The sequence below is a fragment of the Carcharodon carcharias genome, chromosome 10, assembly GCF_017639515.1.
Source record: "Carcharodon carcharias isolate sCarCar2 chromosome 10, sCarCar2.pri, whole genome shotgun sequence".
NCBI classification, from domain to species: domain Eukaryota; kingdom Metazoa; phylum Chordata; class Chondrichthyes; order Lamniformes; family Lamnidae; genus Carcharodon; species Carcharodon carcharias.
Window position 1 is genome coordinate 161,818,003 of NC_054476.1, and position 20,754 is coordinate 161,838,756.

A 20,754-nucleotide genomic window follows, 5' to 3' on the forward strand; every position below is an offset into this window, starting at 1 on the left:
TCCTCATACCTTATTAGTGGTACAAATTGGGATCTGAGGGAATCTTGCAATATGCAAAAGTCCTTCAGCAGGTTTTTCTTTTTCTTTCTGGAGGTTACTGACTTCAACTCGAACTCTGTCCTGAAGCATCACCTCGACGAGTTCCTTTTGCTGAGTCTTTACATACTCCTTTTCCCAAACAGTAACATTTCCTGCTTCTGACTGAGATCTCAGTAATCTCTCAAGATTAATGTCTCTTAACCATTTCCTTCCGAGGAGACTCAGTCCTCTGTCTGCTATAACTATTAGGGGTAGATTAACAGACTGATTTTCATACCTTGCATACTGGAACCTTGCATGTACCTCTTACTTGTATGTCTTCGCCAGTATACATCTTTAATTTAGCATCTGAATTTTCCAGAGTGGCCTCCTCCAATCAGATATTTTGAACATATGTTCCCCCATAACTGTCGTGGATGCCTCTGTATCCACCTCCATTCAGATGGGTTTCCATTGACTTCTGCTGTCATGGAGACTAGTTCTGTTTTACCTATTCTTAAGTTGTGTAGTGAGTAAATATCTGACTCTGTTTCTTCTGGTTCCTCTATTATATGGATTTCACGATTTCTATCTTTTTGTTTAAAATTGTGTCCCAATCTGCCTTTACAATATCGCATAATGTGCCCATTATGATGGTAGAAGAAACACTCAATTCTTTTAAATTGTCATTTGTTTGCAAGGCTGTCTGGTTTCATTTCTGCCGTTATTAATGTGGATTTTCTCTGTTAAACCATTGCTTTTCACTGGTCTGTTAATGGTGGCTATTTCCCACCTTTCTGCGGAGCCCTGCACTTCCACGCCTTTTCTAACTGGTGCTTCCTTCCCAACGTGAAGGATGGTGCCATTTTGTGCTCCCTTGATTGCTTCTGAATTCCTGACTGCGCTTTCCATTGCAAGCACCAACTCCAGCGCGTTGCTGAAGTCTAAATTTATTTCTGACAAAGACAACAACTTTTTTGAATGGCATCTTCATTAACCCCACTCTTAACATGTCTCTTAACATGTCTTAATCATCCCGAACTCTCAGTGCTCTGTCATTTGTTTTAAGGATATTACATAGCTAGCAACTGTCTCTCCAGGGGCACAACACCTCTAATTAAATTTAAAACGCTGCATTGTTACCAAGGATTTCAGCTGAAAGTGGCTTTTCACAAGATTTACCAGCTCATCAACGCTCTTGGATGCTTTTGGGCAACGAATTAGGCCGTATGTTTTACTGCCACATGTCGGTAAGAGGATCACCTGCCTCTTCTCCTCCCCCGATATCTCGTTGGCCAAAAGAAGAGTGTGAGGCATTCAATATAACGTGACCAGTCATCAGTGGCCTGATCAAACGGTTCGATACGGCTAAACCGTGGCATACTGGAGGGAGATAACTTCCACGGCTATGGTGAGTGCTGTACTTATAATTGGCCTGCAAGGCACAGCTGATTCACTTCAGTGGAATTTTTGCAGCTTTCCTTGGTGTCGTTGACTGGTCGTGTTTTGCCTCATTGCCAGTTGTTATGTTCCTTCTTCGGATCACTTTGCTCGCGAACACGGTTGCACCCCTATCTACCAGTGGCTGAGTTGGCAAACAATATACTGCAGATGCAGAGACCAAAATATAAGATGAAGCACATGCTGTTTATTTACACAAGTAACAGAGCACCAGCACAATGTGTGCTTCTCCAACCAGACCCTATTCTAAACGACTGATTAATATTGTGCCCGCGCTGCACAGCCATCGGGTAATACAGTCATGTGGTCAATCTGCTTACATTCTCTTAAAGGTATTTTGCACCTCAGATTACCACAGCAGCGTATGATAATATTGCGCAGTGTGACCATAATTCAAGAGCCCATCATCAATCCTTTCACCGTCAGAAATAATGTAGCCAAAACTGGCTCGCTGCAATTTATTTTCACATAGTTTGGAGGAATGTTCATGTATTGGAAATTGCTCTTGTAATCAAGAATGCCTGTTCCAGCCATCAGTAAGCACACAAGTGCCTGGAATGTATACTCTCAGTTAACTTGTTCCAAAGATATCTCTCCTTAAATTCTCTGGCACAATTTTATATGTGTATATAAGTACATTTAACCAACAAAGGTTGTCAATCCATATGTAAGAATCTTCATATCTTGTACATTCTGGTGGAATACCTCTATATGTGCAAAGAGAAAAGTATTGGAAATGACTCACTGGACTGCAGTATATTCATAAAGTTCACAGTGATAACAGTGTCTTGCCTGTAATGGAATTTTTAAAATGTTCTTTTTGAATTCTTGCGTCCTCAAGGGCTTGACCGTATAGTATAGAGTAACAAAGTCTCCAGAGTATAGTTGGAAATGCAGATTGCAAAATAGTTAATCTTTTCCCTTTAGAAATAGCAGTATATTAATAAACTCCTGCTAATTCTGAGAAGGTCAGCAAGGGAAAATAAATGTTGCTGCTCGCAACGAGCAGAAGTTCAGACACACTGCCAATTATGGGAATGGCTAGTTTCACAGCAATTCAAAGCCCGGCCACTTTTTTTTTTCAAGAGCAGTGATAAAAATACCATTTTCTCAGCAAAATGGAAAGATCTGAGAGTAACTGTGGTTTACAGTGCAGCTTTGTTCAACTTGATATCCTCTTCCAGTTTTTCTTTTGTCTCTCCCCCACCCATTCCTGACCCTGTGACCATGCATTTCCTTGAGCCTGAAATGTAGGCTTGGCGGCAGCTGCTCCAAGCAACAATTAACAACCACAGTTCACAACAAAGTACCGTCTGGTGCAAACACAAGAGGGGCTGAAAGTGAGAGTTTAGATATAGGGAAGCATTTTCATCAATTATATTTCAGGTTGAAAGCTTTGTTGCAAACAAAAGAAAAGCTTTCATATTTGTTGGATGTGGAAACTTCATCTTAGTTTTGAATGTCATTTGCTTTTATCAGTATGACAGGAAGCAACATTAAGTCGGGATCTCAGGGGTCAGGGAGGCGGTGACTGGCTATAAGGGAATGCATAGGAAAATATTTAAGCACGGTCTAATTTTTCTTAGATTCTGCACTTTCCCCCTCACTCTGTTTTGTAATTATTTTTTTCATCCGCATGCTCTATCCCTTTAATGAGAAAGTGGCATGTGGTTTACAGGCACCTGGAATCCTGCTGTTGAAATATAAGTTGGTGTGCTGTGCAGCAAAAACCAGCAGCAGCAGGTGTCCATAGACAGGGATCCTTGAAGATCGCCTCTAGCAATCTGGATTTGGGAGGGAGTGACTGATTAGGGCTGGAGGGGTGGGGAAGAGACAAGAGAGAAGGGTGTCCTGGGATGGAAGGAGTGAGAAATTGCAGCTGGGGGATGTGGTGTTGGAAGATCAGTATTTGCAACAGAGAGGAGAGAGAAACTGCGATCATGACACCAGGGAGACATAAAGCCTGCTTGAGGAGCAGGAGCCTCCTTGTCAAAAGGCGCACTGTAAAAGGTTCTTAATTTCTGGAGCTGGCAGCTCTCACCTCTCTTTTACATACAAGTTTCTGGAGTCCTAGGAAACCTAGGGGGAAACTCTTAAATTTAAACCAAGCTCCCAATTACATTTAAATATGTTAGTGAAGATTTCCATCGCTAAAATAGGAGCAGATACATTCACAGGAAGTTGGGGAGGTGCCCAGTTTTTAACTTTTAACCCTCTTACTCATTATGGGGGCTTACATTAGAAGCCCATGCATCCATTCGTATCTTAAAATTTAAATGTGGAATTACTTTAGCCTAACAGTGCACCTCAATGGTCTTGAAACCTCAGTATGAAATGTCAAAATACAAGTTCATCTTTGCATAATGGTCCTTTTACTCCTAATGGAAATTTACTACATTGTATTATTCGGACACTTAAGTAGATGAATTGACATGAGTACTCTTATGGGCAGCAATTGCCGGTCGGCAAGCGGGGGCGGGGCCTGCTCACTGACACGTAAAATGATGCGAGGTGACATCGGGGGTGTGTTCCGATGTCACCTACTTCAATTAGGTTCTCAGTTCGGCAGGTGCATAGCCGAGTCATGCGCAAAAGAGTGCCCTCCAGGCTCAGGGAATACTCCCTCCCCTGCCCACACAGGGAGCGGTCAGCGCTTCTGGGCAAACATCACGCTGGGTGGGCCTTAATTGGCCCACCCACGTAAAATGGCGGTGCACCCCCAATCGGGGGCACCGATCAGGAACCCGCCCGCCTACGCCTGCTCCCACTCAACCCCCAACGGGGGGAAAATTCTGCCCTATGTCTTTTTCAAGGCAATGAAATAAAATACATTGTTGTAGATCTACATTACCACAATGAAATTTATTAATAATGGTGTATTAAATCTGACCTTTCAAGTAATTATTTGAACCATTTCAGGATAACACTTGTTAACAAGATTGCAGATTGTGTTTTATGTTTGTTACTTTAGTCTAAAAATATGGCCAGTAGCAACATCCTGCAACATGGGAGTGCACAGGAATGGGCTTCCCAATCTCAGTTGTGCCATCATAGCAAAGTTCCAACTGACGATTCCCCACAATAGGGTCATGCTGTGTAATTGCCCTATGAGAGTAAATAAGCCAGAGTAAATCCGTCTACTGCTGATCATCAACAAAGTGATGGAAGGTGTCATCGACAGTGCTATAAGTGCTATAAGGAGCAATAACCTCCTTACCCATTCTCAGTTTGGGTAACTCAGGACCACTCAGCTGCTGGTCACATTACAGCCTTGGCTTAAACATGGACAAAAGAGTTGAATTCAAAAGATGAGGTAAGAGTAACTGCCTTTGATGCCAAGGCAATATTTGACCAATTATGGTATTAAGGAGCCCTTGCAAAATTGAAAACAATGGCAATCAGGGAAAACACTCCACTGGTTGGAGTCATACCTAGCAAATAAGATGATTGTGGTTGTTGGAGGCCAATCTCCTGAGCCCCAGGGCATTGTTGCAAGACTTTCTCACGGTATTGCCCAAGGTCCAACCATCTTCAGCTGCTTCATCAATGACCTTTCCTCCATCATAAGGTCAGAAGTGGGAATGTTCGCTGATGATTACAGTGTTCACTATTATTCACAGTTCCTCACATACTGAAGCAGTTCATATCCATATGCAGCAAGACATGGACAACCTTCAGGCATGTCACACAAGTGACAGGCAGTGACCATTTCCAAAAAGAGAGAATCTAACCATCTTGAAATTCACCAATATTATTGTCGCTGAATTCCCCCACAATCAAGATCTGGGGGAGTTACCATTGATCAGAAACTTAACTGGACTAGCCATATAAATACAGTGGCTAGGACAGAGGCTGGGAATTCTGTAGCAAGCAACTCACCTCCTGATTCGCCAAAGCTTGTCCACATCTACAAGACATAAGCCATGAGTGTGATAGAATACTCTCCACTTGGCTGGATGAGTGCAGCTCCAAGAACACTCAAGAAGCTTGACACCATCTAGGAAAAGGCCGGCCCCTATCCACTACCTTAGACATTCAATCCCTCCACTACCAATGCACAGCAGCAGCAGTGTCTACCATAACAAGCTGCACTGCAGCACTTGCCAAGGCTTCATGGATAGCAACTTCCAAACTCGCAACCTCTATTATCTAGAAAGACAAGGGCAGCAGATGCATGGGAAAGCCACCACTACCACCAGGAAGTTCCCCTCCAAGCCACATACCATCCTGTCTTGGAACTATATTGCTGTTTCTTCACTGTCAATAGGTCAAAAACCTGGATCTCCCTAACAGCGTTGTGGGTGCATCTACTCAAGATGTATTGCAGCAGTTCAAGAAAGCAGCTGACCACCATCTTCTCAAGAGCAATTAGGGATGGACAATGAATGCTGGCCTTAAGTGATGCTCATTGCCCATGTAAGATTAAAAATTGGGGACATGCATACCATTTTAACTGCAGTCTTCCCCATATCATCAAAGCTGCCGACAGAAAATATCTTGGCCACAGGAGGCCCAGGTAAGTGAATTTTGTATTCATATGTTCATACAGAACGAGTAAGGCTGTTGCTTTTGGTTCCACAAGGATACTATGAGTTCTCTTAACCTGGGCCAACCACTTACTAATTTTGAATCCTGCAAGCTTTGGGAGGGAATCAGCGTCAGATACGCAAATGAGGCACGTTAGTTAAAATTTCCCGGACTCATGTTCCAGGGAGAGCCAGACTGTTCACCGTCTGTTTCAACCTCAGCATCTCCCGATTCCCACTTCAAGTTAAAATTGGCACTTAAATATTAAGCACAGGTAGCGTCAGTATAAACTGTTGACATAAAAGCATAACCAGAAGTCATGACAACAGGAAACTGGACAGGAAATACACATGTTCAAAGATTTTTAATAATATATAGAGAACCTCCTAGAGGCCCTGCGGGGAAAAGGAGAGGGTGGATCCTGTGGGATGGTACCCCGAGCAGAGTGTCAAAGTCATTCGGCAGAATGCCTCATCGCCAGAACTTTCCAACAAGCACCAAGATGTAGCTTGGCTGATGGTGAGAAAGGCCCTCTCTGTCAGATCCTTCCTACATACCAGGAGTCTCACGTCCTCTGCACGTTGCCCTCGAGGTGGCTGTAGTGGGGAAGAAACTGTTGTTCACCTCCTTGTGGAATGTGCAAAGAAGGTCTGGAGAGAGATGCAGTGGTTTTTGCCGAGGTTCATCCTGAGCAGTTCTGTGACACAGGACTCTGCGCTCTACGGACCGTTCCCAGGGACACACACCGAGACAAACGTCAACTGCAGCTGGAGGGGCATCAACTCGGTGAAAGATGCTCTTTGGTCTGCCTGAAATTTGTTGGTCTTCCAGTGCAAAGAGTTGTCCCCGACCGAGTGTTGCAGACTGGCACATTCCAAGGTCCAGGACTACGTGCTGAGGGATGCACTAAAGCTTGGGGCAGCCACCGCAAAGGCACAGTGGGGAAAGGTCGCTGTCTAAGACCTTTCTGCCATAGTGCACCGAGGGGCTGGGAACTGTAAAGAGCCCCTCGGGCTGTACGACTCACAAAGGTTGTATGTAGCGAATACTAAATGTATCATAATTGTATTGAAACACCTGAGTGCAACATGATGTATGTTGATAACTCCAATACCATTGCACTGTCTGACTGTAATGACCATATTGAAATGACTGTAATATTCATTGATTGTATTGAAGCATCTCGTGATCCATGTGTAAAATTTGAATATGATTGCACTTTTTGTGATGGCCATTTAGAAATGTTTTGTAATGTTCTTTCAGATATTTTGTGAATAAGGTATATTTTTCCCCCCAAAATTATATAGATAGATCTTAGTCCTGTAAATGGACACATGGGAGAGTAAATAGCCTTTTATTGACCAGTCACTCACTACAGCTGTTCCTTCAAATGTTTCAGAAGATCAAATGACATAGAATGGAACAATCCACGTCAACATTTAATTTGCTTGTAGCTTTAGCACCACACCCAAAACAGCAACCAATTAATCAGGACAGGAGTCCTGCTGACGCAACTCAGCTAGTGCTTAACAAGCTCATAACCTTTAGCAGACAAAGTGGCTTCTTATTTCCCCAAGTACAAAGGCATTCATTTTATAGAAAAAAAATCTGTTTTGTGGGCCAGCCAGTTGAGAAAAATTCCCATTTTTCATCTCAGTTCCTTGTTGTGCAAAGTATAAAATAAAAGATAAAAGCAAAAAACTGCGGATGCTGGAAATTCAAAACAAAAGCAAAAATACCTGGAAAAAACTCAGCAGGTCTGACAGCATCTGCAGAGAGGAATACAGTTAACATTTCGAGTCAGTATTACTCTTCAACAGAACTAAAGAAAAGTAGAAAAGAGGTGAAATATAAGCTGGTTTAAGGGGTGGTGGGACAAGTTGAGCTGGATAGAGGGCCAGTGATAGGTGGAGATAACCAAAAGATGTCATAGACAAAAGGAAAAGGACAAAGAGGTGTTGAAGGTGGTGATATTATCTAAGGAATGTGATTATAAAGGTACAGATAGCCCTGGGGGGGTGGGGGGGGGGATCAAAATAGGCTAAAAGGCAAAGATAAAACAATGGATGGAAATATATTTAAAAATAATGGAAATAGGTGGGAAAAGAAAAATCTATATAAATTATTGGAAAAAAGGGGGATTGGAAAGGGGGTGGGGATGGAGGAGAGAGTTCATGATCTAAAATTGTTGAACTCAATATTCAGTCCGGAAAGCTGTAAAGTGCCTAGTCAGAAGATGAGGTGCTGTTCCTCCAGTTTGCGTTGAGCTTCACTGGAACAATGCAGCAAGCCATGGATGGACATGTGGGCATGAGAGCAGAGTGGAGTGTTGAAATGGCAAGCGACAGGGAGGTCTGGGTCATGCTTGCGGACAGACCGAAGGTGTTCCGCAAAGCGGTCACTCAGTCTGCGTTTGGTCTCTCCAATGTAGAGGAAACCGCATTGGGAGCAGCAAATGCAGTAGACTAAATTGAGGGAAGTGCAAGTGAAATGCTGCTTCACTTGAAAGGAGTGTTTGGGCCCTTGGACGGTGTGGAGGGGGGAAGTAAAGGGGCAGGTGTTGCACCCTCTGCGGTTGCATGGGAAGGTGCCGTGGGAGGGGGTTGAGGTGTCGGGGGTGATGGAGGAGTGGACCAGGGTGTCTCAGAGGGAATGATCCCTGTGGAATGCCGCCGGGGGGTGGTGAAGGGAAGATGTGTTTGGTGGTGGCATCATGCTGGAGTTGGCGGAAATGGCGGAGGATGATCCTTTGAATGCGGAGGCTGGTGGGGTGATAAGTGAGGACAAGAGGGACCCTAACATGGTTCTGGGAGGGAGAGGAATGTGTGAGGGCGGATGCGTGGGAAATGGGGCAGACAACGTTGAGGGCCCTGTCAACCACCGTGGGTGGAAAACCTCGGTTTTCACTTTACAGCCTTCCGGTCTGAATATTGAGTTTGACAATTTTAGATCATGAACTCTCTCCTCCATCCCCATCCCCTTTCCGACCCCCCCCCCCCTTTTCCAATTATTTATATAGATTTTTCTTGTCCCACCTATTTCCGTTATTTTTAAATGTATTTCCATCCATTGTTTTATCTTTGCCTTTTAGCCTATTTCAATCCCTTCACCCCACCCCACCCCCACTAGGGCTATTTGCACCTTTATTATCACATTCCTTAGATAATATCACCAGCTTTAACACCTTTGTCCTTTTGTCTATGACATTTTTTGGTTATCTCCATCTATCACTGGCCCTCTATCCAGCTCAACTTGTCCCACCACCCCCTAAACCAGCTTATATTTCACCTCTTTTCTATTTTTCCTTAGTTCTGTTGAAGAGTCGTACGGACTCGAAACGTTAACTGTATCCCTCTCCGCAGATGCTGTCAGACCTGCTGAGTTTTTCCAGGTATTTTTGTTTTTGATTAAAATAAAAGTATTTTTTCACAATGACAAGAAACAGGAAGTATTTCTGCAACCGCTGTTCAGAAACTCTTGGAGACCCAGGAGACTGTTGTTGCTATCAAAGTCTTGTATTCCATTTACTGAAGTATTGAGGTTAATCTTGTGCTGTACCTATGGATCTGGCACAAACATTACACAAGAATTAACCTCCGGCTTTTTCGAATACCATTGTATGTGGATAGCATTATGAGCACAATTAGAAGCATTGTAAGGAACAAAACTTTAAATGAGATGTTCAAAAATTATCATTTAATACATTGATATTCTGTTTGCTGAATGCTAGAGAATCAAAGAAAAGGAGGAGTAATTTCACGGTTGAAATATAATCTAGTTATTCAGATGATGCCAAAGATTATGACCATGAAAGCAGATGGTTTGTAATTGTCTTTTGAACCTTAATTTAGAGTAGCTACTATTTCTATCCTAGGGAAGCAATTGTGATGTTCTGTTGCTTGACACATATATGGGTATAAAATTGGGACTATAATGTTGCAACCAAACTCTGACCCAAGCTTTGTGCCCAGGGAGATCCTGTGCATTGCAATTTCTCCTTTTTTCAGTATGCTTAATAGAGTGAAAAATCACTTTTGGATTCCCTTTTATGTCCTGATAGTTCAGGTGCTGTCATCCAGACTGCTCTATGTTTAATACTTGTTACAACCATAGCTGAAATTATTCTCTGAGCAAGCCAAATCGCAGAGGGAAACTTGTCTTACTGATCATAACTTTTTTTTTGTATTTTGAAAACAAGGGGAAAACTACTAATCCTAGAAGCATAGAATCCCAGTTACACTTTTAGGATTTTAAAATTAGAAGATTTATTAACAAGAATAATAAAAACTTAAGCACACAAGATTAAAATTACACAGCTAAAACAGTCTTACAAAACATTCCCCCCAAAAAACCCACTTGGTCAAAGCACACAAGTAAACTACTTAGCAACAGCTCCTTATAGATTTTTAATGAGAAAAATCCAGTAATATTACCCAAGGCAAAAGCTGCTGCTACTTTAATAAAATATACTGCACAACTTCTCACTCTCTTCCACTCTGCTGTGTTCAGAAACAGACTGCTTTCTGAAAACAAAGACTTTCCTGGCTTGTAACTGGATGGCTGCTTCAAACTCACAACTTTTGTCAACACGGAGATGGCCTCAGGGCATCTCCCCCACACAGCTAACCTAATTCAACTAAACATCTTTCATTAAATAGCCTTTTGCCCTTTGATCTTAGTTCTATTGCCCTAAGCACCTCTTTGAACTCAATTTTTCCAAAATATAAAAATCTTTCATGTCTTCCTATTGTCTCCACTTTCGGGTAAAATAAAATTGAATAATTTTCCTTTGTTTACTTATGAAACCTTTTCAAGTTGTAAACATCCTATGTCACTCCTAAACTCCCTTTGAAATTTAACAGCTGAAAAGTCAAGTTCCTACTTATAATACAAATTTCAAACCCAACCTATTTACCCGTATATTCAACTTCATCACAGCATCTCATTACAAATGCGTGCATTAAGTACCATTATAATTCAGCTCTCTGCTCCCACAAACAAGCTGTCTTTACTAACCTTCCCCCAGTTTAATTACACACACACATACACACACACACACACACACACACACACACACACACACAGGTAGGGAGGACACATCCTTTGTAGAATCCCTCCCCCACCACTGCCCTGATCCACCCCATCCCATCCTATCCATCTCCCCTATCCCTCTCTGCCCTCCAATTCCATCCCTATTACCTCCATAACTTCCTTCCCCACCTTCCACCACCCCCTCCCTCCCATGGCACTCCAACTCCACTCCCTTCTCCCACAGCCCCCCTCCCCCAATTATACATCAGGGATTATACATTGCATTGGTTGATTTAATTATTTAAACTCTTCAAACCAGCTTGAAACTGACTTCAGGAGTTCATGAGGACAGGTTTAGGCTTGTCTGTGATACATGCTGCACTTGAATGGCCTGCTTACAGTCACTAAATAGGCTCACACATGAAAATTGGGCTTAAGGTTGCCAACCCTCCAGGTTTGGCCTGTAGTCACCAGGAATTGAAGCTCAATCTTCAGGACACTGCTGTGTGCAGCTCTGGAGAAAAATCATCAGGACAATAAAAAGGATTGAGATTTTTTTGTCATTTTCTATGTCTATTTCTCACTACCAGATAAAAAAATATTGAAAATGAGAAAAATGGCAGCTTGGCTGACAGTCAAGCATCATCCAATTGGGTAATGAGTCTTGCTTTCCAATTGGCATAGGAAGGTAGTGCATCATGAGGATGTATGTATTGGCTGACTAATGGCTGGAGCGTGGGGCAAGTCGTGTGATGAAACCTCCGTGAATACATTTAATTGCGGTTGGCAATTGGACTGCTTTGTTGAGGTTTTGGTGGTGCCATGGAAACATTCCCAATCAAGGTGTCAACATCATCTGGAGAATAGGTGTGAGGAGAAAATTGGTGACAGAAAAAAAATGGATCTCAGCCTAGCACCCCTCTTACAAAATTACTACAAAAATAGCAGGCAAAGAGAGTAGAATTGCAAAATGCATTTGCTATAACAGGATAATAAACTAATCATTTTTGCCTCCAGCCAAAAGTGCTAGAAATGTAAGAGAATCAATGTTTTGGGAATCTGTAAAGATTCCATGTCTCTGTGAATTCCTGCAATTGCTTTCTTCTGATTTGTTAAAAGTTTAACCACTGCAAACTAGAAGCTAGTCCCTGTTCTAAATGTGTTAGTTGTTCCCTTTACTGCGGCTTGTCTCATTTGCGCAATAGCTCTGAGCTTTTTACTAACGGCCTTCTCTCTTTGTCACTGCAGCAACCCAGACATCCTGTATTTTTAATTGCCACGCTTCTTGCAGGGCTTCTTGAGTTCGGCCAGTCTGCTGAAATTTATTTGTTGGGGGGTGCGGGGGGGTGGAGGGGAAGCGGGGAGGTGTGGCGGAGAAACAGCTTCCTTTTTTGACTGCGTAGAAAGCTGCCCTTGTTCACAATTATTTCCCCTTCCCTTTTGTTTCACATTTCTCATTGTCTTCTCATTGATAAAACGTCTGGCAGGGGTTATGTTTTCCCTAAAAGCTGTATTTGCTGGCATAGAAGTTTTTATTTCTATACTTAGCTTAATCTAATTTTCCTTGTTGTTCCTCTTTTGCATTTCTCCTATTGTCCTTGTGTAGGGTTCACACTTCCTCCCTCAGCTCTTAGGACAGGTGTTCTGGACCACAGACTTCTTTTAAAGATGACATTCACGTAAGGTTGCCAACTCAGCTTGGGTGGTGTGTAGAACTGGCACACGATAGGCCCAAACTTTTTTTGCTGGCCCCTCAAGGAAAGTAAAAAAGAATGTCAGCTGTTTTGGCCTTTATCTGTGCCTGGGCTCCTCTTCAACTGGCAGAAAAGACACAAAAGCTTCTCATTCAAGTCTATTAGAATTGTAGTCAGTTAGATCCCAATCTGCCAATTTAAAGAAGATCCGACCAGCTTCAGGCAGGCGTCTTAATCATTTGCTCAAAAGGACAAGCGGAAATAAAAGGGGCTAGGTAGACAATTCCAGGATATTGGCCTGGTGGTAATGAAGGAATGCTGATACCACTGCCATCTTTTTCCTCTCCCTTCATGGCTAAGTTGGGCATCCAAATTACATTATTACTAGTTTGGACGCCCACCCGAAATACACTAATATCTAAGGTCGTGGGATTTGAGACAGGGAGAGGCCTGCCTTCATGGGGTAGGTGGACATTCAGCCCTGGCCTAATGGGAAAAAGGCTGCCTCCGAAATTTTGAGGCTAGAATCTACTCGAGTGTGGCTTTTGACACCTAAATACCGGGAAGTAAGTTCTTCAGCGAATGTAAAGCACAAAATCACACTGGAACAGTTAGCTGTTGTTTCCTGCCTAGATTTTAGCAGTATTGTGTTAAGCTGTAACCATGAGAACACATGATGAACTTTCAGATCAACTTTGAAAGTGGGAAGTACTGTTGAAATGCTAAAGCACTAAAACTATATCAACATAATTTTTTTGAAAATGATTTCCTTTGGAAAGTCCAGTTCAAAATGCAAACGTATTTATTCACATCCTTCTATTATTTTATGTCCTGTGAAGCTTTCTATTGTCATGGGTGGGTTCACTACTGGACAGTGGTTAGTATAGCGGGTTCCAGCAGTCCTCTGTCCAGATGCCCTGTGTAAATTCAGCCTAGACTGAGAGATTGATGTTCTTGTTCCTCTTGCATCACTGTCATAGAAAGTTTTGATGTCTCACACCAGCTCCCAATAAATCTAATTCTCAATAATTTTTTTGCCATCAACACAGACTGGGCAATTAGGAAGAGACAGCAAACAGCTGCCTAATATGGGAAAAGCAAAGGATGCACTGACACCGTAAGCAGCATTCTTGTTTTGGGGTAAAGCTAATTTTTGATATTTCCATGTATACTTACCCAGCAAGTGAACCATGCAATACATGACCCAGGAGTGCTTGGTGCTGTTGTTGGATGCATTAAGAAAATGTCAGTGTTACTCAACCTAAAACAAAACAAACCCACTGCTTGACACAGTGCCAGGACTAGAAATGTAACCCTGCAGGGATAAATTATCATTTTCTTTGTACCACTGTTTAAAATTGAACCTTCTTGCGACACATACGGCTCTGTCACACTGATACAACCACTGTGAGGCTGTCTTTGTTCATTTGCAACACACTAGATGAGCTAGTTATATGAAACCTGATAAATAACCACAGGAAATGAAAATGTGAACGTCATGTCTAGCAAATATCATCTTGGTGCTTGAGCACATTTATATTAAACTGATTGAATTTTAAAGAGAAAACCTCTTTTAGACTGGTGCACATCTAAGAAAAACAGGCCCAGTGTTTCAATACATGCAATGAAAAGAACACAGAAGAAATGTTAGACTTATAAATTCCCTATTGGAAAGTATTTATTAAAAAGAAAAGTAATTTATTTCTTTTAAGGGGATTGATAATACTCCACCCCTCCCCCCAACCTTCCTCATTAAAATATGGCTAAATATGAAGGAGATGCCAGAGATTAGGTACTCTGTGGTGAGTGGCATAACTCATGACTCCTCAAAATCTTTCCACTCCCACCACCCCCTGCCCACCCTGGCACCAGTGTGTATTATCCACAGGATGCACTGCAGCAACTCACCAAGGCATCTTCAGCAGCTTCTCCCGAACCTGTGACCTCCACCACCTAGAAGGAGCTCTTAATTTGTTTGGCATGGTATCAAATTCTGCCTGATAACACTCCTGTGAGGCACTTAAGGACATTTTTACTGTGGTAAAGATACTACACAAATGGAAGTTGTTATGTTGTTTTACTGTTTTCACAATTAATGAAGCTGTCTCAGAATGTTTATGGCCCAGTTTGGGAGATCGCATAGTTGCTCCACACATTTGGGCTGCAGTTTCTGAGCATAGACAAGATATTATGTATAGGAAGCGAATGTAATTGATACACGTCAAATTCTTTTGAGTGTACAGTAAAGGCACATCTTGAGCAACTATCCTAATGTACCATGCAAACGTGATGTTTAATTTTTCAAAGTAAGGTCTTTAATGTATGTAGCTCATATTTGTGACAGCATGATCCTGGAATATGTGGAGGTCAAATAATATGGAGGTACTAAAATATATCTATGTATTGACCTGATTAGCTGTATTGTTAGACTGATTTGACCCATATTAACAATTAGTGACACTGTGGTTGTTGTTTACTAGACTGTAAATATAAACAAGGTCATGGTTATTTCATTAAAGAGAATATCAGCTCAATTCAGTCACCAATTTCCATTTCCAAAACTGGGAAAGATTGTTGTGCATTGGAAGTTTAAACAAGGAGTGTTTACAGGTGAACTTCTTAGCTCCTGATAATCTATAGCTGGATTATTAAATACAATTGCTGTCTGATAAACAAGGGTAATGGCAAGAGTTTGATGTGCATTTTATTAGTCGGTTGAGAATCGGAATTAGTGGGGATTAGGGATTGCATAAACAGCTAAAGTATGATTGACCAGCCTTTGCATAAGTACTTGCTATCGACGTACAATTGGCCCAGTGTAATGAAGCTTGAAGAATCGATTTTACGCCCTTTCATCATTGAATTACAAACATTTGTTAATAGCAGAGGGAGTTAAAATGATGAGATCCTGAGTGACATATTACTGACACATGTGACCAGGCACATGTATATTTTATATCTTTGATAATAACAGCAATAACTCAATGTTTTACTTACCACTGAAGTTTTTCCATTGAAGACAAATAGGTTTTGCTGCCTTTTGCTACCTCAAATGCCTATTGAGATTTCCAGAATCAATCTGGAGATCCCATCTTGGGCTGGGTTTGCTATTTATCTTTACTTTCATAGTTACAGTCAATATTTATTTACAGTTTATATTTATAGTCTAGTAAACTACAACTACAGTATCATCAATTGTTAATCTGTGTCAAATCAGTCTAATAATGCAGCTAGCCAGGTCAATACATATATTTTAGTACCTCCATACTTTCATAGTAAGTTCTTTCTTTTTTCTCATCCATCTCCTGCTTTAGTATTTACAGGCTTCTAGTTTAATAACTACTAGTTCTAACTGCAATATTGATCCAGTACAACTTAACAAACTGATTTTCTTGCCTCTGAAACCAATGGTATTTAAGTTGCCTGGCTGCTGATCACATTTATCAACTATCAGATGCTGAAGTTCCATCTACTCTGTCTGTTGCTCCCTCATGTACTTGTGGTTCTTTGTTTGAATTGCTCCCATCAGTCTGTCTCACCTGTGACTCTCACCATGCTATCTGCAAACCTATTTAGTTCTGACTACTTCTCTCTCTCTTACTGGTTTCTTTCACTCTCAGCAGCTTTTCTTCTTTCACTCACTTGGTCTCTCTCCTGCATGACCTTATTGGGCTTCAACTCCTTTCTGTAGTGTCCATATCAGATGAACTTTCTTCAGACTGTTGCAGCACTTCAGTAATCCTGGAATTCTTGTGGCTCAAGTCCCAGCATTTTAGTATTGTTGAAATAACCAGGCTCCCTGGGGGTTCAAGATAAGGGATGTGGGGATTGAAAAAGTGTCAAACTTGAACCAGTTTTGTTGAAAAATCATAGAATCATAGTACAATACAGAAAAAAAGGGGCCATAAAAGTGGGAGAAGGAACGAGAGAGTTCAGGGCCATAAAAGCAGCGAGAGAGAGCGAGAGTACAGGGCTATAAAACTGATGAGTGAGTGAGAGTTCGGGCCATAAAAGCAGTGATAAGGAGTGAGACTTCGGAGCCAAAAAGGCAGCTGGAGAGTGAGAGTTCAGGGCCATAAAAGCGGCGAGAGAATGAGAGTTCGGGGCCATAAAAGTGCCGAGAGAGTGACAGTTTGGGGCCATTGGCAAGAGAGTTCAGGACCATAAGAGCGATGAGAAGGAATGAGAGTCCAGGGCCATAAAAGCGGCAATATGGAATGAGAGTTCGGGGCCAAAAGGAGTGAGAAGGAGCGAGTGTTCAGGGCCATAAAAGCTGCAAGAAGGCGTGGGAGTTTGGAGCCAGCTGTTACACAGTCTGGGAGCTCAGAGCTGCCTTCAGAAACAAAATCGAGTTTGATATCACAGCAAAGTCATAAGTTGATTGGCTGTTGAGTATTGCTGCTTAGGGACTGAGTCTAAGCAGCCAGCAGATTAAAAAAGATGGCGAGTTTTATCTTTTATTTTTAAGTAATTTTTATTATTACTAGTAAGGTGTGTTAAGTATTGGGAGGATTTATCAGTATTAGTAAGGTTTATTAATAGTAGTGAGGTTTATTGGTATTGGTAAGGTTTATTGGTATTGGTAAGGTTTATTAGCAGTAGCAAGGTTAACTAATAAAGAGAAAAATGGCAGGGCGGCCCCAATCTCTAAATACCACCACCTGCAAGTTCCCCTCCAAGCCACACACCATCCTGACTTGGAATGATATCACCATTCCTTCAATGTCACTGGGTCAAAATCATGAAAATCCTTTCCTAACAGCACTGTGGGTGTTCCTACAACACATGGACTGAAGTGATTCAAGGAGGCAGCACACTACCACCTTCACAAGGGCAATTAGGGATGGACAATAAATACCGGCCTAGCCAGCAATGCCCACATCCCATGAACAAATAATGAAAAAAAAAATGGACATTCTGTGCAATGTGGGAACCCCAGGAAGCTTCCTGTGCCCTGGATAACTATTTGTGCAGGAAGTGTCAGCAGTTGCAGCAGCTTGATCTCCAGGTTTTGGAACTTGAGCAGCAGCTGGCATCACTGCATTGCATCTGTGAGGTTGAGAGCTTTGTGGATAGCATGTTTTAGAGACAGTCACCCTGCAGCTTAAGATTATGTAGGGAGAGAAGGAATGGGTGACCACCAGGCAGTCAAAAAAGAACAGACGGATTCCCCTGAGTGCAATCTACTTTCCAACCAGTATTTAATTCTGCATACTGATGAGAGTGATTGTTCATCCGGGAACTGCAGCCAGAGCCAAGTTGGGGTTTGGGGGTGGTGGTGGTGGGGGGTGGGGGGGGGGCGGGTACAAGGTTGGGTGATTTGATAGTTGAGGGAATAGACAGCTATTTCTCTGGCCACAAACATGAATCCAGAAATGGCAAGTTCCCTCCCTCGTGCCAGGTTCAAGGATGTCATTGAGTGGCTGCAGAGTACCCTGAGAGGGGAGGGTGAACAACTAGCAGCCATGGTCCACATTGGTATGAATGACGTGAGGAGAAATAAATATGTGGTCCTGCAGTCAGAATTTAGGGAGCTGGGTCGGAAATTATAAAGCAGTACCTCAAACGTAGTAATCTCCAGATTACTCCCAATACCATATGCAAGTGATTTTAGAAATAGGAGGATAAAGCAGATGAATTCATGGCTGGAAAGATCGTGCAGGAGGGAGGACTTTAGATTCTTGGGACATTGGGACCAATTCTGGGGAAATGGGACCTGTACAGGCTGTATGGGTTGCACCTAAATAAAGCTAGGACTGAATTCCTTGCAGAGTGTTTTGCTAGTGCTACCGGAGAGGGTTTAAACTAACTCAGCAGGAGTGTGGAGACCAGGAGTTAATTTCAGAGAGGAATACCAAGGTGCACAAAATACTGGGAGAGACAGATAGTACTAGAATAGGAATAGTAAGTTAATATGTGAGTCAGATTAAGGGAGAAAGTAATAATGTATAAATCACATTAACTTAAAGAAGGGCAGGACTATGTGCTCAATATTGCTGGATCCAAGGTATTCAGGAAAGATAGGAAAGAAAGAAAAGAGAGAGGAGTAGCAGTATTGATTAAGGAGAACAGTGCAGTGCTACAGAAAGAGGATGTCCCAGATGGGTCAAGGGCAGAATGTATTTGGCTAAAGCTAAGGACCAAAAAAGGTGCAATTACATTACTCAGTATAGTCCATAGCTCATCGCCAAATAGGAAGGATGCAGAAGAATAAATTTGCAAGGAAATTACAGAAATGCAAAAATTATAAGGTAGTTATACTGGGAGACTTTAATTAACCAAACATAGGATGGAATTTTCCACTCTGGAGACTAAATGCAGAATCATCTCAGATTTGCACTAAATGTGGTGGTGGGTGGAAAAAAGGACATTTTACCCACGGGCCACAGTGTTGGCTTTCCACACTGTATCGTCCCAATCCTGCCTCACTAATCATGCATTCCCAGGAAACACACCATTTCGAAGGCGGGCGGCTCTCATTTTCCCGCCACGCCATCACCTCACTGCTTCATCACGCCGGGCGCCATGTTTAAAGTGCAGCCGTGCACTTCCAGCCCAGGCCTGCTCAAAGAATACATGGCCCCGAAAGGCAAGAAGACTGCAGCCCCCCCCAGTTTAATGATGTGTCCTTTGAGCGCCTTTTGGATGCTGTGGAGGCCCACTGTGATGTCCTCTAGCCTCACTCTGGCCCAGGAGGGGCAGCAACATCACTAATCCAGCATAAGAGGTGGTGGTGGCAGTGGTCAGCGTCAACGCCCTACAAAAGAGGACAGCCACCCAGTGCCGAAAAAGGATGAATGATCTCCTCTGTTCCGCCAGGGTAAATCACCCTTCTCATCACTCACAACTCACATAATCACAAACCCATCACACATTCATAGGGATGTCACTCACTGCAAGGCTCATCACCATTCAATCCCTCACACAGACCTTCATCATCTTCATCCTGTCCATGGAACCATTCATCACCCACGTATGCCAAGCATACTTATCTGGCCTGGCAGGCATCCTGCTGACACTCTCCACCTGCATTCATGCAGGACAAGCTGGCACACAGTAAAAAGGAGAGGTCGCAGACTGTTGGAGAAATGCCTGAAATCAAGGACCTCACGGACTTTGAAAATAGAGCCATCTATCTGGCTGACGAGGATCTGGATCTTTCCTGTGCTGAGACTGATATCAGTGGTGCTCTATCAAATGAGGATCCAGCAGTGCAACATTCATCAGACAGCCATGTTGTGAATGATGTGCCCTGTTCCACAGTCCCCTGTCATGCACTAATTATCTCTCCTTGCTTTCTCAGGCACATCAGGGCAACAGCCAATGAAATCCACAACCCAGGGCCTCCAATCAAGCCCCGAAGAAACTTCTGAAGAGGAATCTGAAGGTATCTTCACTGAAGAGTCATCACAGCATTCACCCACACCCTCCACCAGCACAGAGATACACACCTCAGTGGGACCTAGCTTTAGAGTAGCCTTGGGATCACAATTTGGTGAGCACATCGCACTGTCTAATCCACAGCAGGCAGAGGCAGGGACTTCCCAGGTCTTGGGCACTCGGAGGACCGCTAGAGGCCAGAAATCTGCTGAGTCTGAGTCTGATGACGAGCCTATGGTCATGTCTCAGTTGCTGGAGCTGCAAAGGCAAGCTCAGGAACATCAGGAAGGGATATCTGCTGCACTCCTCAGATTGCAAGGCACGCTGGGGGAGTGCATCCTCCTTCAGTCTGAGGAGATAGTGCCAGCATGCCAATGCACTGAGGTCAACACCAGTAGGATGGCGGCTGCCATGGAGACCTTGGCCCAAGGTAATCGATCATGCACTGCTGCAGGGGCTGAACTCCATCACTGACGCCATAGTTGGCTTCCAACAGTGTGTATGCGAGAGGGGTGCGAGGCAGTTCGATCTCACTCCAGCTGACCCTTCTCCTCAAGGAGTCAGGTTAAGACTGGGCATGGGTGTTAATCACTTGTACATAATGTTCACGATTGTAAATAAACTCCCAAGAATGTCTCCCTGC

General features: G+C 42.9%; 1 protein-coding gene across 1 annotated transcript in view; it reads left to right on the forward strand.

Moving 5' to 3' along the window:
- Nucleotides 1–20,754, forward strand: part of LOC121282911 (EF-hand calcium-binding domain-containing protein 5-like) — a 211,154-nt gene that overhangs the window by 72,894 nt on the left and 117,506 nt on the right. The gene's annotated exons all lie outside the window — the stretch shown is intronic.